The sequence below is a fragment of the Phasianus colchicus genome, chromosome 6 (assembly GCF_987193195.1).
Source record: "Phasianus colchicus chromosome 6, bPhaCol1.hap1.1, whole genome shotgun sequence".
NCBI classification, from domain to species: Eukaryota; Metazoa; Chordata; class Aves; order Galliformes; family Phasianidae; genus Phasianus; species Phasianus colchicus.
Window position 1 is genome coordinate 36275001 of NC_143441.1, and position 24484 is coordinate 36299484.

A 24484-nucleotide genomic window follows, 5' to 3' on the forward strand; every position below is an offset into this window, starting at 1 on the left:
TGGTCTTGGCTTGGTGCAGATGCATGTGGTGTGTAGCATGGCTGCAGACTCAGTGCAGTGCAGGGCCTGTGTTCCTTCAGTGAGGTCCAGCTCCAGCCCCAGGAGCACAGGTTGGCTTTCAGCAGAGGGCTTTGGTCCTAGGAACTAGATTTCAAGGTGCCCATACTTTCTGCAGCACTTCTGTACATGTTCTTACAATGCTAACGTATCTGTATGAGGAGTTTGTAGCCCCAGGAGAGCATTGAAGGTACTGTGTTACAGACCTATAAAACTCCCATGTATGACTAAATGCCATTTAATAGGAAGCAGTGGTGACTGTAAACAGGAAAATGGTATAACAGTTATAAATAGTTCACTTCTCAGCAATTGCTGTGGAAGAAAAAGAGAATTACTTGACAACTACTCAGTTCAGGTCTCTGGCTGAAGCAAGTCAGCTGCATTGCCAGTCCTTGGGAGTCTGAGTTCCACACTGCTTCTGCTAACAGAATGCCAGAGCCACATGGCCCTGAACACTGACACAGAATAACGAGGTGGTCTGCAGTAACAGTGAGGTAAAATGTTTAGACTTCTTTTTTTCTGTTCTTCTTATGAAGGCTTAGGAGGAAGTTGCCAGCTCCTAAATATGTACAGGCTTTAAAGGTCAAAATGTGACTCCTGGTGCACATCAAAGAGTTTCTTAGCTCTGACTACTGGAGAAATAGGGCTTACACCATCCATTATCCCATGCAATGCTGTTAATGTCCCACCAGTGTGTGCTCCTATCACTGTCTCCTGCATTATCTTCAGCTCTGTTCTTCCCATTCTTCTGTCAATCTACAGCCATGCTCTGGTCCTGGTACTTTCTTCCCTCTCTCTTTTTTTTTAAATGCATTAGTTCCAGACAATTTCAGCTCATTAGAAGCTGCTCAGAGCTGTACCTGAGGCTGCTGTACCATGGTGTTCTGCTTCTCCTGCATCACCAGGGATCAGAACAGTGAGCAGTGGGGACAAGGCAGCACTGAGGGGTCACCAGTATCCCTGAAGACCAGAGGCTGCAGTTTGGCTGCAAGCAGGGGAGTAAAGCACCCAAATAAGTGCAGTAGTTGATTAACCTGCTTACATGTTGGCATTTTCTTGCCCCAAAGCATAGAAGTCCGTCAGGCTATGGTACCTATTACCTTTTAATCCTTGGAAAACACAGTGTTTTGTCATGTCTGTAGTATTTTACTTTTTAAAAGTCACATTTGACATCAAGTTCCTTTGCCTTTGTGTCACCCTTTAAACCTGTATCCCTTTCTGGAAAATATAAGTTAGATTTCTGAAATGGCGGAGCCGTTCAACTGCTCTTTTACTCAACTTCTGTGTATCTGAGATGGGAGCAACAATCTTCTCACAGCATTAGTGTGCCATGAACTACAGTGAATGTACTTTATAAACATGAGAAAGTACAATAGAGCTGCTATGAGTCATGGTAGATTCGATACACGCAGTTTATTTTTCCTACTTTTCTGTGCTTGTAGATGCTAATTCATGATAGATGCAGTTGAAACATTTGACATATCTGGTTTTCTGTTCTGCTGGGCTCCTTTTGCTGTTTTTCTTTGTTGTAACCCTTTTCTGGCAAACTTGTTTTGAACTTGATTGTGGGTAGGTACTTGTGCATGTGATTATTCGTATACTAAAGTATAACATTATACTAAAGTATAACGTTTATCCTAAAGATCTTAATAAGAGAAAAAGGTAGCATTTACTTTTGCAGGTTAAACTTGCACAATAGATCCAGTAAGTAACTGTTGTGCTATGAAGAGTCCTTATAAAAGCCAGAAGAAATACCTTGTGTTCAAATATCTAATAATTAAAATCCCTGAATTAGCATAACATTGCAATGCTAGTCTCTCATTTGAACAGAATGATCTCTTTGGCACAAGTAGCATCTGTAAAAATGTCTTACTTATAGTTTATCATTAAAAACACACTTCTTTCAGTGAAGTTCACCGTGGCCAGAAAGAGAGACTTGCTGCGCTTTTACTTGTGTGTACTTTGGCCAAGGCAGAATGTAATGCCAGCTCTTTGATAATAATAATTTGCAAAATAAGTTCCTTCTTCTCAGGCTATTTTATATCATTCATTTGCTTTCTTCTCTATCTCAAACAAGATTAGGGATGGAAAAATCTTCTCCAAGATTTCTGTCCCTAACCATGAGTTGTGTATTGCAGCAGCTTTTCACTGCCTTTAGAAAACATGAGGAGATTAAAAACTGCAGTACATTATACTGACAGATGAGAGAGGCTATTTTTTTCCCCCTTACATAACTGAATAAACAGTTCTGTAGGAAAATAGCATTATCATATGTTATTCTCTGCAGCAGTATGTGCATAAGTAATCCTCAGCAGAGATACCTTTAATAACAAAAAATGAGAAGTGAGTTCTGCTATATGGCTTTGACTTCCAGTTCTAGCACTGGAGATGTACACTGAGATAATGTGTTACCCTGTACTGTTTCAAACCTGCAGAAAAACTGGTTCCCTTTAAATGAGTGTCACGCGTGTCTACATCTTGCTGTGATGATAACTCACGATTACTTCTCCAGTGTTCAGAACTCTTAATACTTACAGTGCTGAACCTGTGAATAAATGAAGAGTCAGACACCTAAATAATAGGAATGAGAATAACAGTTATGTTGTTTGTGATGTTTCTTCTGTTTCATTCCTCTTTGCCATTCCTTGCAGGTTTTAGCCAAACAAAAGCCCAGCTCAGGCTTAAAAGCCAATATGAGCTAAACGTGCTTTTGGCTAAACTCCAACCTTCCTTGTTTGTTGTCTTGAGTTAGTGTGTCAGAAAAGGGTACCAATTTATAGAAACATCACTTTAATTTGTCACGTCACTCACAAACAGATGCTTGTGATGGAGGAATTCAGTAGCTCCTTAAAGAGATAAACAGATTACAATACAGTTTGAAGGGAGCATTACTAGAAGATTAGAAGCCTCTTTTAATGACTGAGATTAAAAGCACTGGAAATCTCAGCTGCTACACTGCTTGATTTGCAAAGATCTATGTATGTGGGTGTGCACTTTCTAACCTTATGAATAGATGTGGTTTAGGCTGATGGGGAGGGACAGAACAGGTGCCAAAATTCCTAAACATACTCAGAGCATCAATTATAAACACTGAGCACATATCAGTGCTGTTAGAGAGGAGGAGAATCAAAGCTTTACAACACACTGGAAAAAAAACTGATGTGGTGAACTGTATATAAGTGCAATATTTAGTTCAACAACAACAAAAAATAGATTATGTGCGGAAAGCATTTTTGAAGTTATTTTCAATTGAGTTGTAATTAGTGCAATAGACTTTTAACAGATAGCATTAATGCCATGTGTATGTTGTGACTCTTAAAAGCTGTGAGTTTCTGGAAAGGTATACTAGAATGTGCTTCTACTTGTAATGTTTTTAAACTTTTCATACATATAATTAAGACCAAACATCTGCACTCTAATGATGTATAATTTGATGGATAATAGCTATCATTGTGACAGTGCATGTAAAGTAAATTACTGCAGTCCTCTAGAACATCAAACACTTGGGACAAACCTAATGCATTTGCAGTATACAGCTGTGCCTTTTGACAGGAATGGGTGGTATTTGCATTCAACATTTTAAATATTCAGTTCCACAATCTAAAAAAAGTTTCCATCCCATTGCAGTGCTCCTCTAAAGTGGTTCATTTTTCAGAGCTATGGTTTTGACAGAAAACTCTACCCCTGGCTGTCTTACTCTCTTGGTAGTCTGGAGCCAGTTCAGAGAATACCTTAAGGGTTCTAGTCTCCATCAGTCATTACCAGATATTTTCCTTGTCTTTCCAGGAGTTGTCCCTTCAGCTACGAACACCCTGTATCACTGCACTCATTTTAGAAGAAAAGAAATACCTGCACAGAATGAATCCAGACTCACCATACCCATCTCCACAGCTGTGACATCTGGTTCCATTCCCTCAGCCCAGTAGATCAGATTGCCTAAAGCCCCATCCAACCTGGCCTTGAACACTTGCAGGGATGGGGCAGCTTCTCTGTGCCACTGTCTCACAACTCTCACAGTGAAGAATTTATCCCTGTCATCTCGTCTGAACATATCATCTTGTAATTTAAAGCCATTACCCTCAGATCAGTTCAAACTGATCATCATACCTAACTGAACTCAGAAGAATTTCTTCAGCTGCGTTTAGCTTTGAACATCACTGCCCTATTTAGAAGCTGAAGAAAGGACTGAGAGTTCTCCCTTCTGTAGCCATTGGTCTGTGGAAGATGTTCCTCCTCCCTTCCTTTTGTCCTTGGACTTTTATGGTGATAAGAACTATTGTCAGAGAAATGACATTGTTTTGGATGACATCATTTGAATGATTGCTCTTCCTCTGTTTCATTTTTAGGTTGTACTTAGTGTCAGTAACAGACTTAAGCTTTACTAACGCTGAATCCCAAGCGCAGCGGAAGTCAAGGCTGTGAGGTTAGGATAACTGGGTAAGTAGGCCAATAAGTAATTATGATAAGAAGGTTAGTAAAATTAGTAGCAGCAATAAATGGCTAAAGTTATCCTCCTTGAGTTCTTTGTTCTATATTTTGCCAGTGAACATTTTCTTAGAATTATTTACTAGAAGCAGCAGAAAATTGCTAAACACTCTTGCAGTCATAAAAGTGAAAATTAAATGACAATGATGGGGGGATGTCTATCTCATTTGAAGGGCAATGTAACAAGTGTTTGTAAAGTGGAATGTTTATCACTGAGTGATACAGTAGATAGACATTACTGAGTCCAAAACAGAAGCTGATGCAAATGGAAGGATAAGAAAGGCTTAAGCAGTCACATATCCAAAGCAAAGAGGGCCTGTAGCTGTTATTACTGAAGGGAGGTACGGGCTTAACAGTCTGGTGCGTCTGTCATCAGTATTTGAACACAGCCTGTTTTCACATTTCTATTGCTGAACTACAGAACTCAACTTTTATTTCAATCTTTCTTCTATTATTTGTGGGTTACGATCACTGCATCTGGGCTTTTCATTTTCTTCACTCCTTTTAGCACTGAAGTCTGGAGGACTTTGGGCCTAGACCAGCATAAAGGAAGCAGACTGTCCAAATAGGATGCAAGTCAAATATTACATAATTCTCCAGACTCACAGTGCAAAGATGTTCTTCCAGAACTGGCCCTGTTGCCTAATAAAGCGTGTAGGTGCAAAGAATCATGGGCACTTGGGTTGAAAGAGAAATGAAGACTACACAAAGAGCGACATAGCTTTGTCATGAAGTTGCACAGGTGGAAAATATCTTCAAAGAACACATCACAGTTGTGCATTCTGTTCTTTTGCTTTTGCTCATGTGTTATTCTCATATCAACAGGATACTAGAAGTTAAAGTGAGAATTAATGCTTTTATCCTTGTCCCAAAGATCCCTATCTGAAAAACCTACAGCTTAATTCATTGGTCTTGCAGCCTGGTCGAAGTATGCCAGGTTTTGAGTTTATTTATGCTGGTAGAAGTCTCTGGGCAAGGATTATATTCTTACATTTTCTTAAAAGATAAAGAAAATAGAGATCAGTGACTGTTATTACATAAATGATGTCTTCCCAGTTTATTATTTAAAAAAAAAAAACAAAAAACTCGAACAAAAGTTCACTTGCAGTGGGGAGGATAGGACCACAGGACAGAGTATGATTGCAGTTTGAACCTCAATATGTCTTGCTGTGCCCAGGCGATACAGGAGAAGAGATGTATGTTTCTGTTCTCTGTGTCTCCATGGGGATTGCTTCCAGGCTCTGCTCTGCAAATCTGCTGTGGACGCTTCCAAAAGCGTCTGTCTCACAGGGACTACTCAGGCAAAAATACCTTAGGCTTATGAGAAGCACACAGATTTTCTTTTTGAAAGAAAACAATCAGCTTCAGTGACAGATCCATGTGTTAAGCTTGAGGTTTGCCTGGGAGGATGAACATAGAAATTTCTCTTGCTGAAGCAGCAGTCACACAATGGCCATGTGGAGTTTAAATAACTCATGCTTCAGCCATATGTGATAGTCATGGCTTGGGAAAGTTCAATTTCTTCCTATTATGTTCTTAATCCTGTTGGTTTAGAAGACATTATTCCTTCTGTTCTGTATTGTATAAAAATATATCACTCTGTAGATGGTCAGGGCATGTCAGCTGTTAAGCTGAATGTTTTATGAATGGAGCAGTACAGTATCTGTTCTTTAAGCGAGGCTGCCTTCCTACTTATGATCTCATTAGGCTTTACTAGCAAGAGAAATTCTTGAGAAGTCCTGGGAAAGAGAAGCAAGAAAACACAGGCACTTTCCTGGAGGAAAACAGAAGGGAAAAGGGCATCAACCAGTCCTCAGAGGTGTAGTATCTCCAGAAATATTACTAAAACCACTTTTCTTGAATATCTTCTAATTTGAAAGAGTATTTTGCTATTTAAGAAGAAAAATTCAAATTCTGCAGGGATCTCAGATCTTCCAGAGAAGGTGCAGGCCTGAATAGTGGATGTCTACATGGGAACAGTTTTCTGTGACTTAGTTTAGATGCAGTTGGAGTCCTTCAAGACCTACAGGGATGTCTAATTGTATGCCTAAACATGACTTCAAATTAATCAGGGATAATATGCCTGTGTATACTAGGCACAGTACCCTATATGTGGGTCCTGACAAAGATTGTGGTAAGCACTGTGTAAACAGGTAATAAAACCAGTCTGTGCTTCAGAGAGCTTGCATGAGTGAAAAACAAGTTGTAGCAGATGAGTGAAATAAGCCAAATGATATTTATGTTATGAAAAGATCAAAATAATGAAATAGTTCAGTTGAAGTGCCAACTTACTGCCTGGGGACACACCTTGTAGCTGATGTTGTGGCACCTACCCTTTTGAAAACAAAGTCTGTAAGTAATATGTGTCCTAAGATGCTTATTCAGGCTTTTAAAGACATTTATCTAGTGCAAATGCATCCACGCATGCACTCACATATGTATATACACACACAAACAAGTTCTTATCATAGGTCAAAATACCTTGCTGACAGTAATTACAGGTTCAGAAATAACTCTACAGTTCTTTAACTTAATAGAGTGATAAACAAATAAAAAACAAGATTTAAATTATCTATCTTTCATCCAGATCTGGTATTTTTCTGAAGTTTCATCTTAAGAATTCTTCATTATCTGTTGCTTTGTCATGTATCAAAATGCATCCTGCATGATTACTAAGGTGTGATTCACTTGGGTTTTTCATACCCTGCAATATGTTTTTCTCCAGCTAACCATTACCTCTGGGGATCAGCAAGAGGCTGCTGGGTTTCCTGCGTGGAAAGTAAGTTTTCAGCACAAATCTTATTGTGCATGCATAAGATTTCATGGGTATTCAGTGTTCTCTGTGCTGTCCTTGCTACAAAAGATAGTGGCCTTTGGTTTGACTGCTGAAAGATTCTCTAATGTCTCCATTTAGAGCTTTTTGAGAGGAAAAAATTTCTCCCTTTAAAATAAAAAGGCAAGGAATGGTTGGGTAATGAAATTATATATACTAAATGCTGTCCCTTTGTGTTTTTTAAGAAGTAACAGTCATTCTGTACAGGCTAGGTGAGGTTTCCCAGATGACTTGAGAATGCTAAGGAGGTAAGGTAGTTAATAAACCCAAGCACCAATGCTATTGCTTGGACAAACTGTTTCCTACCAGGTGGTTTTGCTTATCACTATGGAAATAAACTGCTACAGTGGGAGTCTTGTTTACTCTTTGGATGACTCCTCTCTCTGTAACTTGTAATTGCTAAGTAGTGGGATGCTTTGCTTTAATACAAGAGAAGAACAGACAGGGCAAAAGTAATAGTGGTGGGAGCAGACACATTCTGTTTGTTGTACTTTCATCTTGCAAAGTAACATGACTTAAGTTTTGAAATATCCTAAACTGAGGAAAAACTAGATGGGGGTTTTGATCTTCTTAGCATTATATAATTTTTTTTGGTGTCTTACTTAGCTCTACAGAAAAACTAACATAGATTTGAGTCTGATGAAAGAAGAAAAAGCCAAGATTACTAGCACAGTACTGAAGAGAAATGGAATAGTAGTAAATAACTTCCAGAAGGCATTTACTTGAAAACTGCTGGCCCAGAATTGGGTAAAATGAAGGTAAGGTAATCATCTTACCCTTTAATTAGTATTTCGTAAAGATATAATTATTAATATCAGAAGTTACTGTAAAATTTATATCCAAGCATTCAGAACAAAGGAATGTTAGCTAGCAGATATAGTTCTTCCCTGATGTAACATCGTGTTCGTCTTCTGTTAAACTTAGAATCATAGAATTGTTTGAGTTGCAAGGGACCCTTAAAGGTTATCTGGTCCACCTCCCCTGCATGAACATGGATACCACAGTAGATCAGGTGCTCAGAGTCCCACCCTGCCTGACCTTGGATGTCTCCAGGGACTGGGCATCCATCACCTCTCTGGGCAACCTTGAGCTTGCTGACTGTGCCAGACCAGTCAATACTTTGTACACGTTGTAAGTTTCTCTTCCTCAGTTGATTCTTTCTACATATGTAGATGAGGTTCCTGTATTTCAGTGAAGGGAAAGATATTTAAATATTGTTTGTGTAGTTATTAGAAAATTAAACCTCAGGAAGAAATGAACATAAAAATTCCTTGGTAAAAGGAAGTCAGATGGCTGCTAATAAGGTAGGAAACCATTTGGCTCTTGAAGAAATGCAGCACAAGTGGCTGAGCAGAGGCACTTAAAGATGGCTGGGAGTGGGGTGAGGTGCATCTCTGAGAGTGGGGTGCATGTGCATCTCTGAGAGAAGGAACTGGCTCCAGCTGCACTTGGTTGCAAGCATACAGTTAGGCAATTTGTTGAACAGAAGCAATGCAGTGGCATCAAGGACGTGGGAATATATGCTGATGATAAATTTGATTCCAATTTTTTTTTTTTTTTGCTTTGGATCTTCAAAATTCTTCTGTAAGACAAGATTGTGATTCTTTGTGTTTGGAAGAAGCAAACTGGAGCAGTACAGCTGTGACTAACAGGTGGCAAGCAATCATTTATGGGATAGGCTGCAAACTGCTTGTGATTCCACCTGGCCTGTTGATACTAGTATTCCTGCAGCCCGTCATCCTCTTTTACTAACACAGACTGACAGCAGACCACCATCTAGCTGTCATGCAGCTGCTCCATGCCTGCTTGCTGCCACACATTCATGTCTTCCTTGCTTTCTCCATTTCTTTTGAGCTTATTCTGAGATATTGTCAGTAGGGCTTTCTTTCTCCAGAAAGCACATGTACATGACTAGTTATTTTCAGCGTGGAAGCTGAGAATTTGCAAGCATACATGCTAAAACTTCTTAGAAGAATGTCTCCAAGGCAACCATTTTAATCTTTTAATCAAGATGATGGATGACAAAATAGTTACAAAAAATGTAGTTACTCTTATTGCATTCCATAGATTTTGTAGGTCTTTAAGGCTACACTTGTAATCTAACTAATGCTGGGATCTAAGCCTGGGCTAATAACCGGATTGTTAGTTCAGTTCCTGGCGCAGTTTTGGCATGTGCCAACTTGCACGTTTCCCCAGCAATGCTTGGATCCAACCCAGAGCTCTGCTTCATCTGGGCACTGATCCCAGATGGCAGGAGATGAAAGCTGGACTTTGTCCCTCAGTCTCAAGGCCAGAGGATGAGCCTTGACCTCTTCTATTTACTAGTATAGTAGTTGTCTAATGTTATTTTGTTTCCAATGAAAAATGTCAATGACTATTTATCGAGATAGAATGACTTAGCATTGCCACCATAATGTACAGCAAAGGGACAGGATCCATCTTTGAGGGAAAAGGTGAAGCATGCTTTATGAATTGTTATACAAAATAACCTGTGTAAAGGTCTTGCTTCATGCAACCAAAGCTTTATGTGGAATTGCGTGAGGAATTAATGACAGAGGAAACGGTCAGAGTAGTACAGAGTAGCTGGGAGATGTACCTGGGGATGATATTCCTTGGCTGGGTCCTTAATGCTGCAGACGGGCAGCAAATCCAAGTACTGCAGCTGAAGGGAGTGATGTGAAAGAGAGCTGCAGTAAAACCAGGGAAAATGATACAGCCTCCTTTGTCTTTTTGCTGGTCTCTTCTGATTCTGTGATTTGTGTCTGCTGGGAAACCTGTAAATGAATGAAGCCATTTGCTGGGATAAGCAAATCAGTGACATTCAACAGCTGGACACAGAGGAATGGAAGTGTAATAAAGACTTCTTTGTGAACTGAACTTGCTTCTTGCAAGTGTTTTCTTGATGCTGCCTGAAGCAATCCAGTGAATTATGTTTGCCACAAAAAAAAAAAGAAAACCATGCTGGGCCAGCAACTAACCACAAAAAATAATAATTTCTTTATTTTCTCCGTTGCATGTACATAAGAGAGACTAATCTTGATGGCATAAGTGAGGTTTTTGGCAGATATGTTCAGTTTGAATTGAAGCCTATGCATATTTGCAGATTGAAAGAAGAGGAAATACTAATCTGGTAATGAAGCCCCTTATTCTAATATGTACACAACATTTATAACATAGGTCTTATGGCAGAAAGTAGAAGCGTTGAGATAAAACACATTTTAAAAACAAAGAAACACGTTGTGGCATTTGCTGGATTTTGAACAGGAAATGGAAAATACACATAGCAAATATTTATTAAATTATAGTTTGCTAGAGAATGATTTCTTCACTGTGGCCAAATGTATTTCAACATTTGTGACAATGCTAACAACTAAAGTTCTGATTTGAGTTTTAAAGTCCGTGAATTATATGACTGCATCATAAAAGAGTGTATCCATGCTAAACGTTTTGATAATCAGCAGTACTGTGAGAAGAAAATGATGTGCTCTACAACTTAATTTGAATTTTGGTAATCTAATTACACTTTTGGAATTTGCACTGAGGGTTCTGCAGTCTGTCTTATTCTGCTCAAAAGGTTGGTCAACTTATTGTCATCACCATTTTTGGAGTACTAACAATAAAACATTTGTCTTCTGCTTACCAAGTGCTGGTGAAAATTGTTGTTGCATCCAAGTGTATATGGAAATGAGATCTGTTCATTTTTATGTGGTTATGTACAAATATAAACAAATATGGAGCCATAAATGTCAGCTTTAACCTTTAGCTATAAGGTCTCTCAGCCTGGAGGGAATATTGGATAAAAGAGAAATAAAATTGAAATGGAAATAAAAAATATATTTTTTGGGTGTGATGTAATTTTAGACGCTACCAAGCCCATGCAAATAAATTAATAATAACATTAAATCTGCTAAACTAAGCTTTCCAAATGGAAGGCAGATGCAGACCTGTGTTATGAATGCTATGTCTGTCTTTCAGATTCAACCAGTTGTTTCTCTTTAAAAGAAAAGCATGCAACAAGAGCAATGAGAATCAAAGTAAATTATTAAACAGAGAACTCAAATTTAGGAACACATAAGAGGAGGAATATTTATTTCTCCAAAAGAAAGAACTCTGTTTGCAAGAGGATGTAAATCCTTATATTGTCAGTCTTGTTAGCTGTACTTGTTATCACCATGCTTAATAGTCTTGCTCCTGGAATCACTCTGCTCCTGTAGAGACTTTATTTCTGAACATTCTTAAGATGAATAAGTCATTGTGTGTTGTATACAAGATCCACTGAATAAAAAAAATCTACCTTTTGAGTTAATTTTTTTTTAATATACCATTCCAGGCCTACTGAAATCGTGAGCTTTTAAGGTAGCATTAAAGGCACTTTAATAAGCTGCAACACTTTGTGACTCCCTGTTCTCTCTATATTGCTTAATGGTCTTAGGATTTGCTACCATTAGGCTAAATTGAACTAATGCTTGGAAATTTACTTTGGTAACTGGGAGGAAAGGGGGAAATGTCATTCATTAGACATTAATTGTTTTTGCTTTTCATATCTCACTTTAAAAAATCTCTAGAGAAATATACTGAATGCTATGTTTTGATCGGAACAGAGAGAAAACAGCGAAGCTGAAGGAGAAGCCTTTCACCTGGACTTTTGGGATCTTAAGAGCAATGGAGCATTAAGACAATTTGCACTAGGAGGACCATTCTAAAGCTGATGTTCTCAGGGCTTTCAGCTCTCCATTATATGTGAACCACTTGTACCACGTTCGATGCCAGCTTGCTCTAAACAAAGATGTTGGCATTAAAAACAAAGTTATAGCAATGTCTACCAAACTCAAGGAGTTATCTGCTTTGCAAAAAAAGTCTTCCTTTTATTTCCTCATTTGATGAATTTCCTGGGGCTTTCTAGGCTGAGGGAGTGGCTTTACTCATTGCAGATGGTAGAAAACAGTGTTCAGTAGGAGATGAATGATAGAAAACAAATCTTTGCTTGCTGTTATTTACTGTTCATTCTTTAGAGGCCTTAGTTTGGCAGCCTGCCTCGTCATTGGTGATTCCTCAAGAATGCTCCCCTGCTGTGTTCTGCTTGGGCCGGGTATGATGGGATGGGATGGGATTTGATGAGATGGAATGTGCACTGGAGTGAAAGATCCAGGAGTACTGCTTGCTGTTTGTCCTGTTCCCTCTGATGGCAGTTGCTTTCTAGTGCCTACTAAATGAGGGATCAACTTCTGATGTCCAGCTATGTGTCCTGTCTCATTTCTTATCTGAGTATTCATTAGTTTTGCTGCATTTCATAGTTTGCTGATGGGACAGTGCTAGAAAACTTGAGCAATTACCACTAACTGAGTACTTACGCACCAAGTTTGTGGTTCAAACAACTTTCCAGTCCTGGAGACAGATAGATAGTCAAAAGCCAAATGTTACGATGCATGTTTTTATTAGTGTCTACTTCCCTGAGAAATGTGCAGTTTGCATTTTTTCTCAAGAAGTCCTGAGCCCAAGAATGAGTTTAATGTTGTTTTTAATAGAAAGGTCAGTGATGGCTGGCTGCATTTCAGAAATTCCTTTGTGAAATGAATTTCTTTCAACAGAGTTGCCAACAAGCAGTGATCCAAGCCCAAGTGAGGTCAGTTCACCTGCCCAGGGGATTGCAATGGCTCAGATTGTAACTGGGATTTCTGAAAAGCTGGCATTCTACATACCAGTCAGCCAGGCCTGAATGTGGAGATGAAAGGGCATTATTCTATGATTTGTCACTGACTCTTCTCTAATGCTTATTATTCTTCAGCTACTCCTGAGCACCATTTGCTGCATCCCCATGTCTGCCCTGGTGTAAGCTCTGCTGCACTCCAGGTCTCCTCCACCCTTTCTCTACCAGTTAACTTTTTGTCCTCAGCTTTGATTTGGTTACAATTCACTCCACTCCAAATTTGCTATGATGCTGCTTATATCTTCTGTTCCAAACAAACACCCTCAGCTCAGCCACTTGTTCAACTTGCAGGAACTTTGTTTTGTTGGAATTTGGAATCCCTATGCAGGCATCTATTGATACCAAAGTTCAAAGCAGCAGTCATAAAGACCCCTTAGTTTGCAGCAATCATGGAACATCTCGAGTTGGAAGGGACCCATAAGGATCATCAAGTCCAAGCTCTTTCTTGTTTTGTTGTTGATACAGATGCCATCTAAAAATATTGGTGAGATAGGCAAAGATACCACGTTCTTCTTGGCACAAGGGAACTCTCCCAGTAGAAGACAGATTTTTTCACATGATGCAAACAACATTTTGAGAGTGGACAGTCTTCCACATCCCAGGGCAGACCATAGTTCACAACTGCAGAAAGAATGATTATAGAATCATAGCATCTTTTGAGTTGGAAGGGATTTTTTGCTGCCATTTATGTTTTTTCACCATCTGAATTTAGAACCTCCCTTGAGAGATATCTCCTTATAAGAAGTATTTTTTATTCTATTTCTTGATTGCCTTGACTTAATAGAGGTCTTTTCCCAGCATTTGCTTGTTTTTCATTTGGGTACAGGTGTCATAATCTCTCTGTTAACCCAGAAAGTTGGTGTCAGATAGGTAAGAACCTCCTCTAGAGAGAATGTCTTCGAAATATTTTGTTTAAATTTTCCTATAAACCTTCCACTTTCACTGCAATAGTTGCAATATCCTGTTTTGGATTCTAGACAATAAAGTAACAACATTGGTTTTAAATATTTCATTCCCCAGAAGGTTCACATGAGCACAGGGTGTGCAAGACCAAGGCCCTGCGTGTGGCCCTACCCACAGCTGTGGGTTAAGTACTCCATGCTTGCATGATAAGAGCAGAATACAAATGGGTGTTTAGAGAGAAGTCTTTCCAGGAGAAAAAATAGTTCTTAGTGGGTAAGCAAATGAGATTAAGCTCATATGTTTGTGTTTACTTTCTTTCCTCCCTTCTCATTTTCCCACATTTACTGTGATTTTCTTTGATACTTTCTCTATTTCTCTGAGTATCTGATTTATTTCCCTGGTTATGGAAAGCTATCTGGCAGTGAATAATAAATATACTTTGCATTGAAGAGTAGCTGATACTATATGCCAGCCAGGGAGATAGTCTGCAGCATGGCTTGTACCACCTGGTTTGACCCAGGGAGTCAATCAAGCAGTGCATTATCATTTCCACCACAGGGAGAGGTTCACTATCAACCTGATTCAGCTGCAGTCAGCCTTGACAGGAGAGATCCCTAATAATTATTTTAATCACCCACCTGATTTTGTTTAAATGAAGCCAATTAAAGGATCTTTTCTCAATAGAAAAAGCTGTGCTCAGCTAGTTGTAGAAACACATGTAAGATATGTGAAGAGGTGGGGTATATATATATATATATATATTTTTTTTTTTTTTCTTTCTTCCCTCATTCATTCACTGGGATGCTAGGGTATCTGTTTATTGTTTCCTTTTTCTGTCTTGGTTTTTCTCATGTATTTTGTTACTTATATATATTTTTATTTAAAACTCCTGTAGAGCTGATGAACCACAGGCTGCCCGTAGAGAAGAAAACTTGGTTGTAATTTATAAATAGAAATACGGTGTTTTAACTCCTAGGATATGAAGTTTTGATTTTAAGGGAATTCTTTCACGTTGAGTCTTGAACTGTGTCATTTGTTTACAGAGACTTTGTATTTACAGATCTGTGAACATATGACCTGTTGTGCAATTGATTTGATTTTGAAAAAGGTAAGGTCTTTGTGTTGTAACCTGTGGTGTTTGTCATTCCTGCAGTCATACTGAAGTGCAAAAACAGCTTAATCTTAAAAACACCTGGTAGTCTACCTGCAACGTGACCATGAAAATATGTTTAAAACTAAAAAATGACATCCCTAATGGATTCTCTATTAGAAGGGAATAAAACTACTGAGGAGATGTTCAGGATAAACTTCTGAAAATAATTCCTCTGCTGTGATTTCTAGAATTCTTGAGCAGCCTCACTTTAAGTGCTTTGCTGGGCAATTAGGTGGGGCCATAAGAAAAGAGGAAACAGACTATTTAGCAGGGTCTGCTGAGATAGGATAAGGGGAAATGGTTTCAAACTAAAAGAGGGGAGATTTAGATTGGATATAAGGAAAAAGCTTTTACTATAAGGGCATTGAGGTACTGGCACAGGTTGCACTGAGTGATGGTGAATGCCCTGTCACTGAAGACATTCACAATCAGGCTGGAAGGGGCTCTGAGCATCTGATAGAGCTGTAGGTGTCCCTGTTCATTGTAGGTGGGGTTGAACTAGATGGCCTTTAAGGGTACTTTCCAACTCTAATGATTCTATGAATTTGTTCCCTTCATTGTTCTTTGAAATATGTCCTGTCCCTTTGTCAATGAAAGAGAGAAAATCTCTTCACCAATCCTGTGACACTGCATTTTCTTCCCCAGTAGAGTCATTTTGGCACTGCATTAGGGGCTTTTTGTTAAAGGCTGAACTGGGCTGCTTACAACATGAATTTTAATTTTCCTTGCTATTTAGATGTTAAGATGAGCAAATCTACAGCTCCTATTCTTATCTCTGCTGATGTCTGAGATAAACTTCGAAAGAAACAACCAAAACCTTCTTGAGGAGACCTGGTCCCGCAAGAGGTGCAAAACTGCAGTGATGTTTTCTGAAACCCACTTGGGCATGCTTTTGACATTGCCTTGCGTGGGCAGTTGAAACAACTTCCTCATTGTCACTCCTTGCAAATCAAAGTCCAGAGTCATGGGGATGCTTGTAAACCTGACACAGACGCCTGAAAGTCACCCATGTTCCAGCTGGCAAGTGCCATGCACTTGCTTAGCATATGCCAGTGCTGTGCATCCTTGCGTGCATAGCTGGGAAAGACACCCAGACAGCACTGAACACACACTGCTGACATCCCAGAGCAAATCAGCTTTAGAAAGTAACAGACCCCTTCTGGATTGCTAGATCCACACCCTTGCATTTGTGGTGGTTGTTTTGGTTGGATATTTCAGTTTTAAAGTAAGAGGTGGATTTGTTGGCTGCTGTATCTAGACAATGTGGTATAATCTGCTATTTCAGATTTTGTTTTTCAGCAAGCCAGCATACAGGATTTGACCGTTTGTGTCTAAAACACAGGAGAGGACAAAGACCACCATGAAGCACAGCTCTCTCAAGAAAAATAAACAGCATCACACTACAAAGCCCATGGGAACTATTAGATCCTGTGGAGGAAAGGTCAACTAAGGCTTGTAAGGTTGAAGTCGCTTTCAAGTTTTTTTCTTACTGATCTGCTTCTTCTTGCACAGGGATTCATGTATGCAGGACTTATTGGCCTGGAGGAGCTGTGAAGCTGCTGTGTCTCCTCTCTCAGGGCCACCTTCAGCACAAAGGTTTCCTGGGTGTCTCCAAGCTGCTGGTGTGGCCTTCACTGTCCCTACAGGTGCATATATGTCATGCCTGGTGTGGATCAGAGAAGTGGGCTCCTCTTGCTCTGTACTGCTGAGCACCTACGTGATTCATATTGGTCTGTGGGATGTAGCTGTCCTCCCTACGCACAATGACTGTGATGGCAGCTGCCTTCAGACAGGCTGGGAGAAGACACTGAAGTATATGAGTTGCATGATTACACCTTTCTCCTCTTCCAGTCCACAGCAAGTTGGTGAGTCCTGAGGATATGACAATTAATGCAGCTCTTTAAGTTGCTCTTTGAAGGAAGAGATTCAGGATGCTTGTGGGAGACGCAACTATCATTAAGTATGTAGAAAACAGACTTATTGTTTAGAAGAAGGTTAAATTTTGTTCTTAATTACAAATGTCCTTTTTTAGTAACAATTTTTGAATCTTAATTCCCTGAAGAATTAATATTCCGTAAGTCTGGATAATGAGGCTATGCCTAATTTATGCAATTTGGATGCAAATGATCATGGTGGTGTGCAAATGTCCCAAATCAGGTGGAAGGCAGACAGACACTTGGCACAAAAAAGCTATATGGAAAAAATCTTCTTCTTATTAGGATGAATATTTCAAGGGTTCAGGTCCTCAAAGACCTTCGTCATGCCAGTCCATTAACCTTGCTATAAGCCTCTCATGAGAGCCCATGTCTGTGGGATCATTCCCATGAGAAGATCTGAATTGCTGTTGTTGCTAAAGAATAGAAAAGCTGGAATCTGAGACAATATAGGATTTTTGGGAAGTAGGAACCACAATAATTCAATACAAAGGAAATCAGAAATAAAGCTGCGAAGTATTTATTGGCAGCATTGAGTCTGCTTCAGAAGGCTATTTTAAAAGTGTGCAGTAGAGATATGCCACCTACCAGATCAGTTTTTTTAAAAGACTGAAAACTCTGTTGTGGTCAGACATCAAGGCAGTGAAAACTGCTAAATGACATTAAAGGCATCTTTTAAAAAATGGAAGTAGTATCTGTACTAAAATAGGGAAAACATAACCTCTAGCAAGTTGGGTGTTGAACTGTAATAAAATAAAACAACAAAGAATTAGAGGGGAAATCTAAATGTATGAAGGTTGCTATAATACCTTTCTCAAAAGCATCAAGGCAGGAAGATGGACAAAAAGTCAACAGGGCCAATATGTGATGAAGGTGTAGAAAAAGAACTCTGTGAAGACAAGACATTTCAGCTGAGCTAAAAGATGTGTTGCTATTAGTGCTGGTCACTAGGACGTGGACACTGGGGTCATTCTTTGCAGGAGATAAATGTGAGAAACTGATTGAAGGTCCATAGGTAGGGTTTGGAATAACTGAGTAAAATGAATCTAAGCAGTTCCCAGGACAAGAAGAAATTCATGCAGGAGCTTTGAGTGTATTTTGGTGCAAATCTACAGTCCTATTTGAGTTACTGCATAAAACACTTAATGACAACAACAACAACAACAAAAGGCTACAAATGGGATACCAGTCCTTAAAAAAGAATTGAGGATCAGTCTGAAAAACTGGAAATTGATGGATCAGTGAGTCTGACATTTATATTAAGCAGATCAGGAGAAGCTACAATAAAGACAGTGGAAGGTAGAAGGAGCAATGTTTTCACTCATAAAGAAGGCTCTTTCTATGCATCTTGGTGTCCATCACTGGTCATAGATGGCAAAATAGGGATGTTCCTAAACACAGAGATGTAGGGACAGCCAGGGTGAAGTCTTACAGACAACAAGAAATTGATGTGGGAAAACCCGAAAGGCTTTTGGAGGTCTTTGACAGAGATAGCATTGTGTTCTGCTGTTTTATGAATGCATATGTAAGAGCAAAATCATGACATAGCTTGATCTCCAGTGTGCACCCAGGTTTTGTTGGCAAGTCTTCACCGATGAAGGAGGTAACACTGGTGCAGTATGAGAAGGGCAGGCGGGAGGCACAATGCTGTTGTGAAAGTATGGTCTGAGGAAGTCAGGCTTTGAGGGAGAAAGAAATGAGAAAAATTCTTTTATTTAACTAAAAGACAGAAGTAGCTGGACAAAAGAGAGGGAGGTTATTTGTGGGATATTATCTGGTTTTGGTCTTGTAACATAATAGACAGGTGAAGAAGAGGTGAATAACTAAACGATTGATTATAATGCAGATAAAAAATAGGTTCTCAGAATGGCCTTATGTTAACCAGGAGGAGTTGCAGAGTCAATTGATTAATAAAATGGTAACTAAAATTCAATGTCAGTAATTATAGAGCAAAAACAAACAAACAAAAAAAACCCAACCCAAACTGAAAACCTCTAAGTATAAAGATTCACAGTAAAGGATTTGGAAAGAGACTCTTTATAAGGGCATGAAGTGATTGGATTAGGGGCATGGCTTTAAACTAAAAGAGGAGATTTAGGTTAGATGTTGGGAGGCAGTTCATTGCTTGGAGGGTGGTGAGGCACTGGCACTGCTGCATGGGCAAGCTGTGAGTGCCTCATCCATGGAGGCTTTCAAGGATGGATTGGATGGGTTCCTGGGCAGCCAGAGCTGATGGGTAGGAGCCCTGCCCATGGTGGGGGGTTGGAACAGGGTGGATTTTAATGTCCCTTCCAACCAAAGCCAATCTGTGATTCTATGATTTAATTCCCTAGTACTACTCAGCAAAAATGCAAGAGTTAATGTGGGTAGTTTTCTGAAAGCATCAGTTCAGTGGTTGTGAAGAGTCAATGCAAATTGAATCAGACAAACATTCATGAAAGGACCTCAGAATGAACGGGGGCTCACGGCCGTGCTGCGGGGCAGAGCTGTGATGTGTCTGCACATCAGCACTGTGGATGCCTCACCACTGGGCCTGAGCTGGTGCTGGTCTGCAGCGCCTGAGGAGTAATGCTGATCCAGAAGGCCTATGGATGAGTGGCTGGCTGCCTATAGGAAACAACTTGTAGGTTCAATTTTGCATCTGTGTCTTTGGGATTTTGTATGGAATAGTGCATATTAGGCCATCATTTTTTTTTTCTTAGTATTTCATCTTCGGCCTCGTGGGAAAAAATTATTTTGTCTGTATTTCTTGCCTTGAAGAAAGAGTGAGGATAAGGCAGTCGTTCTGGAGTGTGCTCCTTTCCTCCCACATCGGGGTTACCATCCTGAGGTGTTCGACCTCTGTCAAGAGGGATGAGCTGGGCTGTCAGGTTTGAATTAGCAATGACATTCAGGCTTTTCTCTCACAAATCTGCTTACAGAAAGTCTGCTCATTTTATTCTGCTATTTGGTGCCTCTCTCTGTCTCTCTTTATCTAAATATAATGGCCTTTGAAGCAAACCTGATTTCTCTGATTGCTATTACACAGAACACAGATAAATTGCAGTAAATCTGTACTGCAAGTCCAGTGTGTTGTCAGAGTTTTTGTTTTGGCTAGATCATTCGCCTTTATCTAGAGGGCAGAGTGTTTGCTCTTAATTTTTTGTATTAGTTTCAGTGGTAACCTCCTGCAAGGGAGTTGTGAGTACAGAAGTATTAGCTTGCTAATATCCTAAATGGATTAGCTAGGTGAATATAACAAAGTTGGTATAACGTGTTAAAATTGCTGCAGTGTGTCTTACATTGTGCTGCAGTTGTCTGTTGTGTGTTGCTGCAATTTGTACAGAGATGGAGGCTCAGGTAGGTAGATATGGATTTTAAAAGTTAGAAAGAAAAACTATATCACAAGTGAAGACAATTCATTTTCTCTACCAGTAACAAAACAGGCAGTTTCATTGGTTAGTTTGCCCTTTGTAGTTCTTTAAAATTGTTGCTTGTATTAAGTTGCAGCAGGTTCACATTTTGCAAACTGGAGACTTTTTGTTGAGCTCCTCATCTCGGCTCAAGGGCACTTTTTGAAGCTCTCAGCTAATCTGTTGAAACTCAGTTTCAATGACATTTTGGGAAATCAGGAGCTGTTTGTGATGTCCAGAAATGACAGCACGAGGGTGTGAGTGTGCTGTTCTCCAGCTTCCTGCTGGCTCTGTGCACTGAGCACTCCGTAGGCTTTGAGTCTGTAGATCTGCAGGGACACAGCCCTTAGCTGTTCATTGAAGTGAGCGGAGCTGCTCATGGGAGCAGGAATCACGCAGCCAGACCTGGCAGCACTGCAAACATGAGATTCAAGGTGAGGCTTCCATACACTAGGCTTTTGTTTATCAACATTTTGCTGCTAATTTATAAGCAAGACTGTATTTATTCTCCATAAAAATGCTAATAAATTTGCGTTCACTCACGCATCAGTGAGATAACATTATATTCCACATTGACACTTACCATTCAAAGGTAATCACTTTACTGTGGTATATTTGCTATACTCTGTGCCATCGGGTTTGCCCTGCACTTGTCATTTGCTCAGCATTTTGCTATGCTGAATGAACAGAATGTCACCAAGAAACTCGGGAACCTTCAGAGTGTTTTAAAAGGATTTAAGTAGGAGAGTTGAACTCACCTTTGTGTTGTTTGGGATCTGCTTGTTCCAGCTTTTTGCCCTGAAGCACCCACGTTCATACTTTATTTACAGATCTCGACAGGCTTTGCCTTGTCAAATATTTTGAATTCCCTAATGAGGTGTGTAATGTCTCTTATATAAACTCTGGTTCTTTACTACGAATTCCTCACTGGTTTGTGATGAGATAAATTTTCTCTTCATCCATCTCATTTCTCTTTTTTTTTTTTTTTTTTTTTAGGAATTGAGAAACGTAACATTTGCCTGCTTCACTTACACCATGTCCTAACTGAAACAAGGAAATCCCATGCAATTGCCCTTCTTCATCTCATCAGTTTGGTTGTTTGAAACTAATATCAGACACTACTAGTTTTGATAGCACATACTGTAGTGGGGCCAGAGACTGTTCATCAGAAAATGGACTGTGAGCAAATCATGTCAAGTAACTCCTGGTGAGGTGCTATATAACAATAACTCTCTCTCAATTACTCTACTGAGAAGAGTTAGAGGACAGAAATGTGCAAACCTATAAGGTACCATTGAGAGAAAGAAACGCAGCTCCTCTGAGATTTCTTCTTTGTCCTGGATGAAATCTTCATTAATGCTTTGATAGACTAGATATAAAGTCTGAGCGATTTCTCTTTATGGACCAGATCTCCAATTCTTGTTTTATGAGTTTCCTCCCAGGCAGAGCTGCTTGGGCTGCTTCATTAGCGTCTTGTCAGAAAAACAGTTGGGAGGACATTAATCTGAAGCTCAAATGCCATGTCGGTGAGCAAGCAGGGGGCTGTGCTGCAGATTTCAGAATGTACTTGGTGGAAGAAATGCAAAGACATCTTTTATCGGTGAGAGAATCTTAAAGTTTTATGTATAAACATTTCAGTCCTTTATTTACATACGATCTTAAAATAGTTTACAGTAGGTGCCATCTGTGAAGGACTCTTTGTTACTCTCATTCTGTGGATAAATGTGTTAGAACAAAACTTTACTTTCATAGCAAATATGTGGATTCTAACTTATGAATTAGTTAGGCAAGTGAAGAGAAAGGCAACTCCTCCGGGAGCTAATGACAGCAAGGCATTTTTGGAGCCCCACCCAGAGTGCAGAACACATTGCTTAGTAGCAGTGCACAGTGGGAGAGCCCTTTTTATTGGCATGCAAAAAATTGTAATTTTTGCCTGCAATTATCATCTATGTGAAGTCACTTCCTCTCACCACAGTGCAATAAATCAGTGTGCTCAGGAAACTGATGTGGGTTAAAATCATAGAATTGTTTGAGGGGCATTTAAAGGCCATCTGATCCAACTCCCCTGCAATGAACAGGGACACCTACACTACACTAGATCTGGTGCTCAGAGCCCCATCCAACCTGACCTTGAGTGACTCCAGGGATGGGGCATCTACCACCTCTCTGGGCAACCTGTGCCAGTGCCACACCACCGTTGTTGTTAAAAACTTCTTCCTTGTATCCAATCTTAAATTCTCCTTTTTTATTTCCCCTTGTCCTAACACAACAGACTCGGCTAAAGATAAAGAGTCTGTCCCCTTCCTTCTTACAGCCCCCCTGTAGATACAGACAGGCTGTCATCGGCTCTCCCCAGAGCCTTCTCTTCTCCACGTTGAACAGCCCCAGCTCTCTCAGCCTGTCCTTGTAGAGGAGGTGTTCCATCATGGGAATCATTTTTATGGCCCTCCCCTAAAGCAGAATTCTTAAGTGCAGGGTAGTAGAGGAATATGGTGTGGTGTTTGTGCCAGGTACTTCAGCTCTCACTGCTGTAAGGAGTGACTGCCTCAGCTGCTGTCCTGGCAGTATGGGCTGTGCCTGATGGAAGTGCTTCCATTTCTAGGTTCAGCATCTGAATGTTCTAAATTAAAATAAATACTTCATGTTTCAGCCCATTAATGATGCTAGCTTTTATATAGATGCATTAAAATCTGAACTCACAGTGCCACAAACCTTTTTCAACTACTTAATGCTGGGCAGGGTAGGAATAAAAATAGTAAATAGTAATTGTTGTGTGTCACGTTACTTTGTAGGTACAGAGAACTGCACTCACTTCAAGGCAGAAAGCACAGAAAGCAACCAAGGGAATTATTTCTTAGCTAGAAAAATCCAGCTATGTGAGGTTTGAAATCATGTTCTCATTGGCCACATGTGCACTGCTGATCCAGCTGGCTCCCAGGGGCTGACCCCAAGCTGTGGTTCACGTGCACCTATCAGGCCCTTTCCGTGCTTCTCAAATGCCCTGGAGTGACCACACAAGGTAGCACTGCTTGTCCTTGGGATCTCCTACCCTGCAGTGCTTTCAGCATTATTAACAACATCCTTTGTGGGAGAAATGTTTTCTGCATGATCTACCATGTACATCTACCTAAGTGGCCCTGCTTTACTCTGTTCATGATTGACAGTGTGCAATTACTAGAAGCAAAAGAAGGGAAGAGTATTTATTTTGTTTACCTGGACCTTGTCTAGACCTCTAGAGTCCCAACCAGTCCCAGTGCTTCCTGAGAGCTTTCCTGAGTTTGAGCAAGCTGTGAGCAAAGAGTAAAGCTCTACCAGGTGAGCCTCTGCTGGGACCTCTGGTTAGGGCATGCAGGGATCCTGCACCTTGTCTGTTTTGCTTCCTTAGGCTCAGTCTCCCTCTGAACAATAGTCTCAGCAGATGTCCCCAGCACCCTCGCTGGCTGTTTAGGCTTCTCAGTAGATGGGGAAGTGAGACTTTTCCTGCCTGGGTGCTGCAACTGGATTTCAACAGCTTCCTCGTGGAACTGAGTCATGAGTGAGAATGTACACTGTGGAGTGATAAACACTCTGGGCAAGATTCCGACTGGGACATCTGACATTAGTCATCTAATGTATGTGTAGATGAGGTTACTAAGCTCCCATTACAGCTGATGAAGTTCTGGTTTGCAAGTCTCGGGGGAGACATGTCAAGCACAGATAGCAGGGTCTGGAGATAGAATGTGCCCATGATGAGGAAGTCATTGAGAGGCCCTGTTCATTTGTCCCCTTCCTAGTGCTGATAACAGCATTCTGAGATGCCTGAGGCTACCTGATGCATCTGTGTACAACTTGCCTAGAGGATACCCTGGCTCCTCTGCAGCAGCAGCTGGAGGCTAGCCGGAGCACTCCAGGGCATTTCAGTGGCACTGCGCTAGGTGTCAATTCTTCGGCAGCTGAATAAAGGATTGGACCTCTACTGACTGCAATAGGAACTGAAATGCCCAGCTCATAAACAAGGGTTTGCAAATGAATGCTTAAATG

The 24484-nt window shown here is 40.2% G+C and overlaps 1 protein-coding gene across 6 annotated transcripts in view; it reads left to right on the plus strand.

Annotated features, from left to right (window-relative positions):
• Window positions 1-24484, plus strand: part of LOC116243194 (uncharacterized) — a 62411-nt gene that overhangs the window by 5791 nt on the left and 32136 nt on the right. The window contains exons 3-8 of one of the 6 annotated variants that reach the window (XM_090142958.1): window positions 3844-4494; window positions 7268-7321; window positions 7982-8133; window positions 15046-15093; window positions 16424-17003; window positions 21461-22064. The gene's annotated coding sequence lies outside the window, so the exon portion shown is untranslated. Of the gene's footprint in view, window positions 1-3843; window positions 4495-7267; window positions 7322-7981; window positions 8134-8964; window positions 13181-15045; window positions 15094-16423; window positions 17004-21460; window positions 22065-24484 lie in introns of those variants that run through there. The other 5 variants (XM_090142954.1, XM_090142952.1, XM_090142956.1 and 2 more) reach the window with 5 other exon arrangements.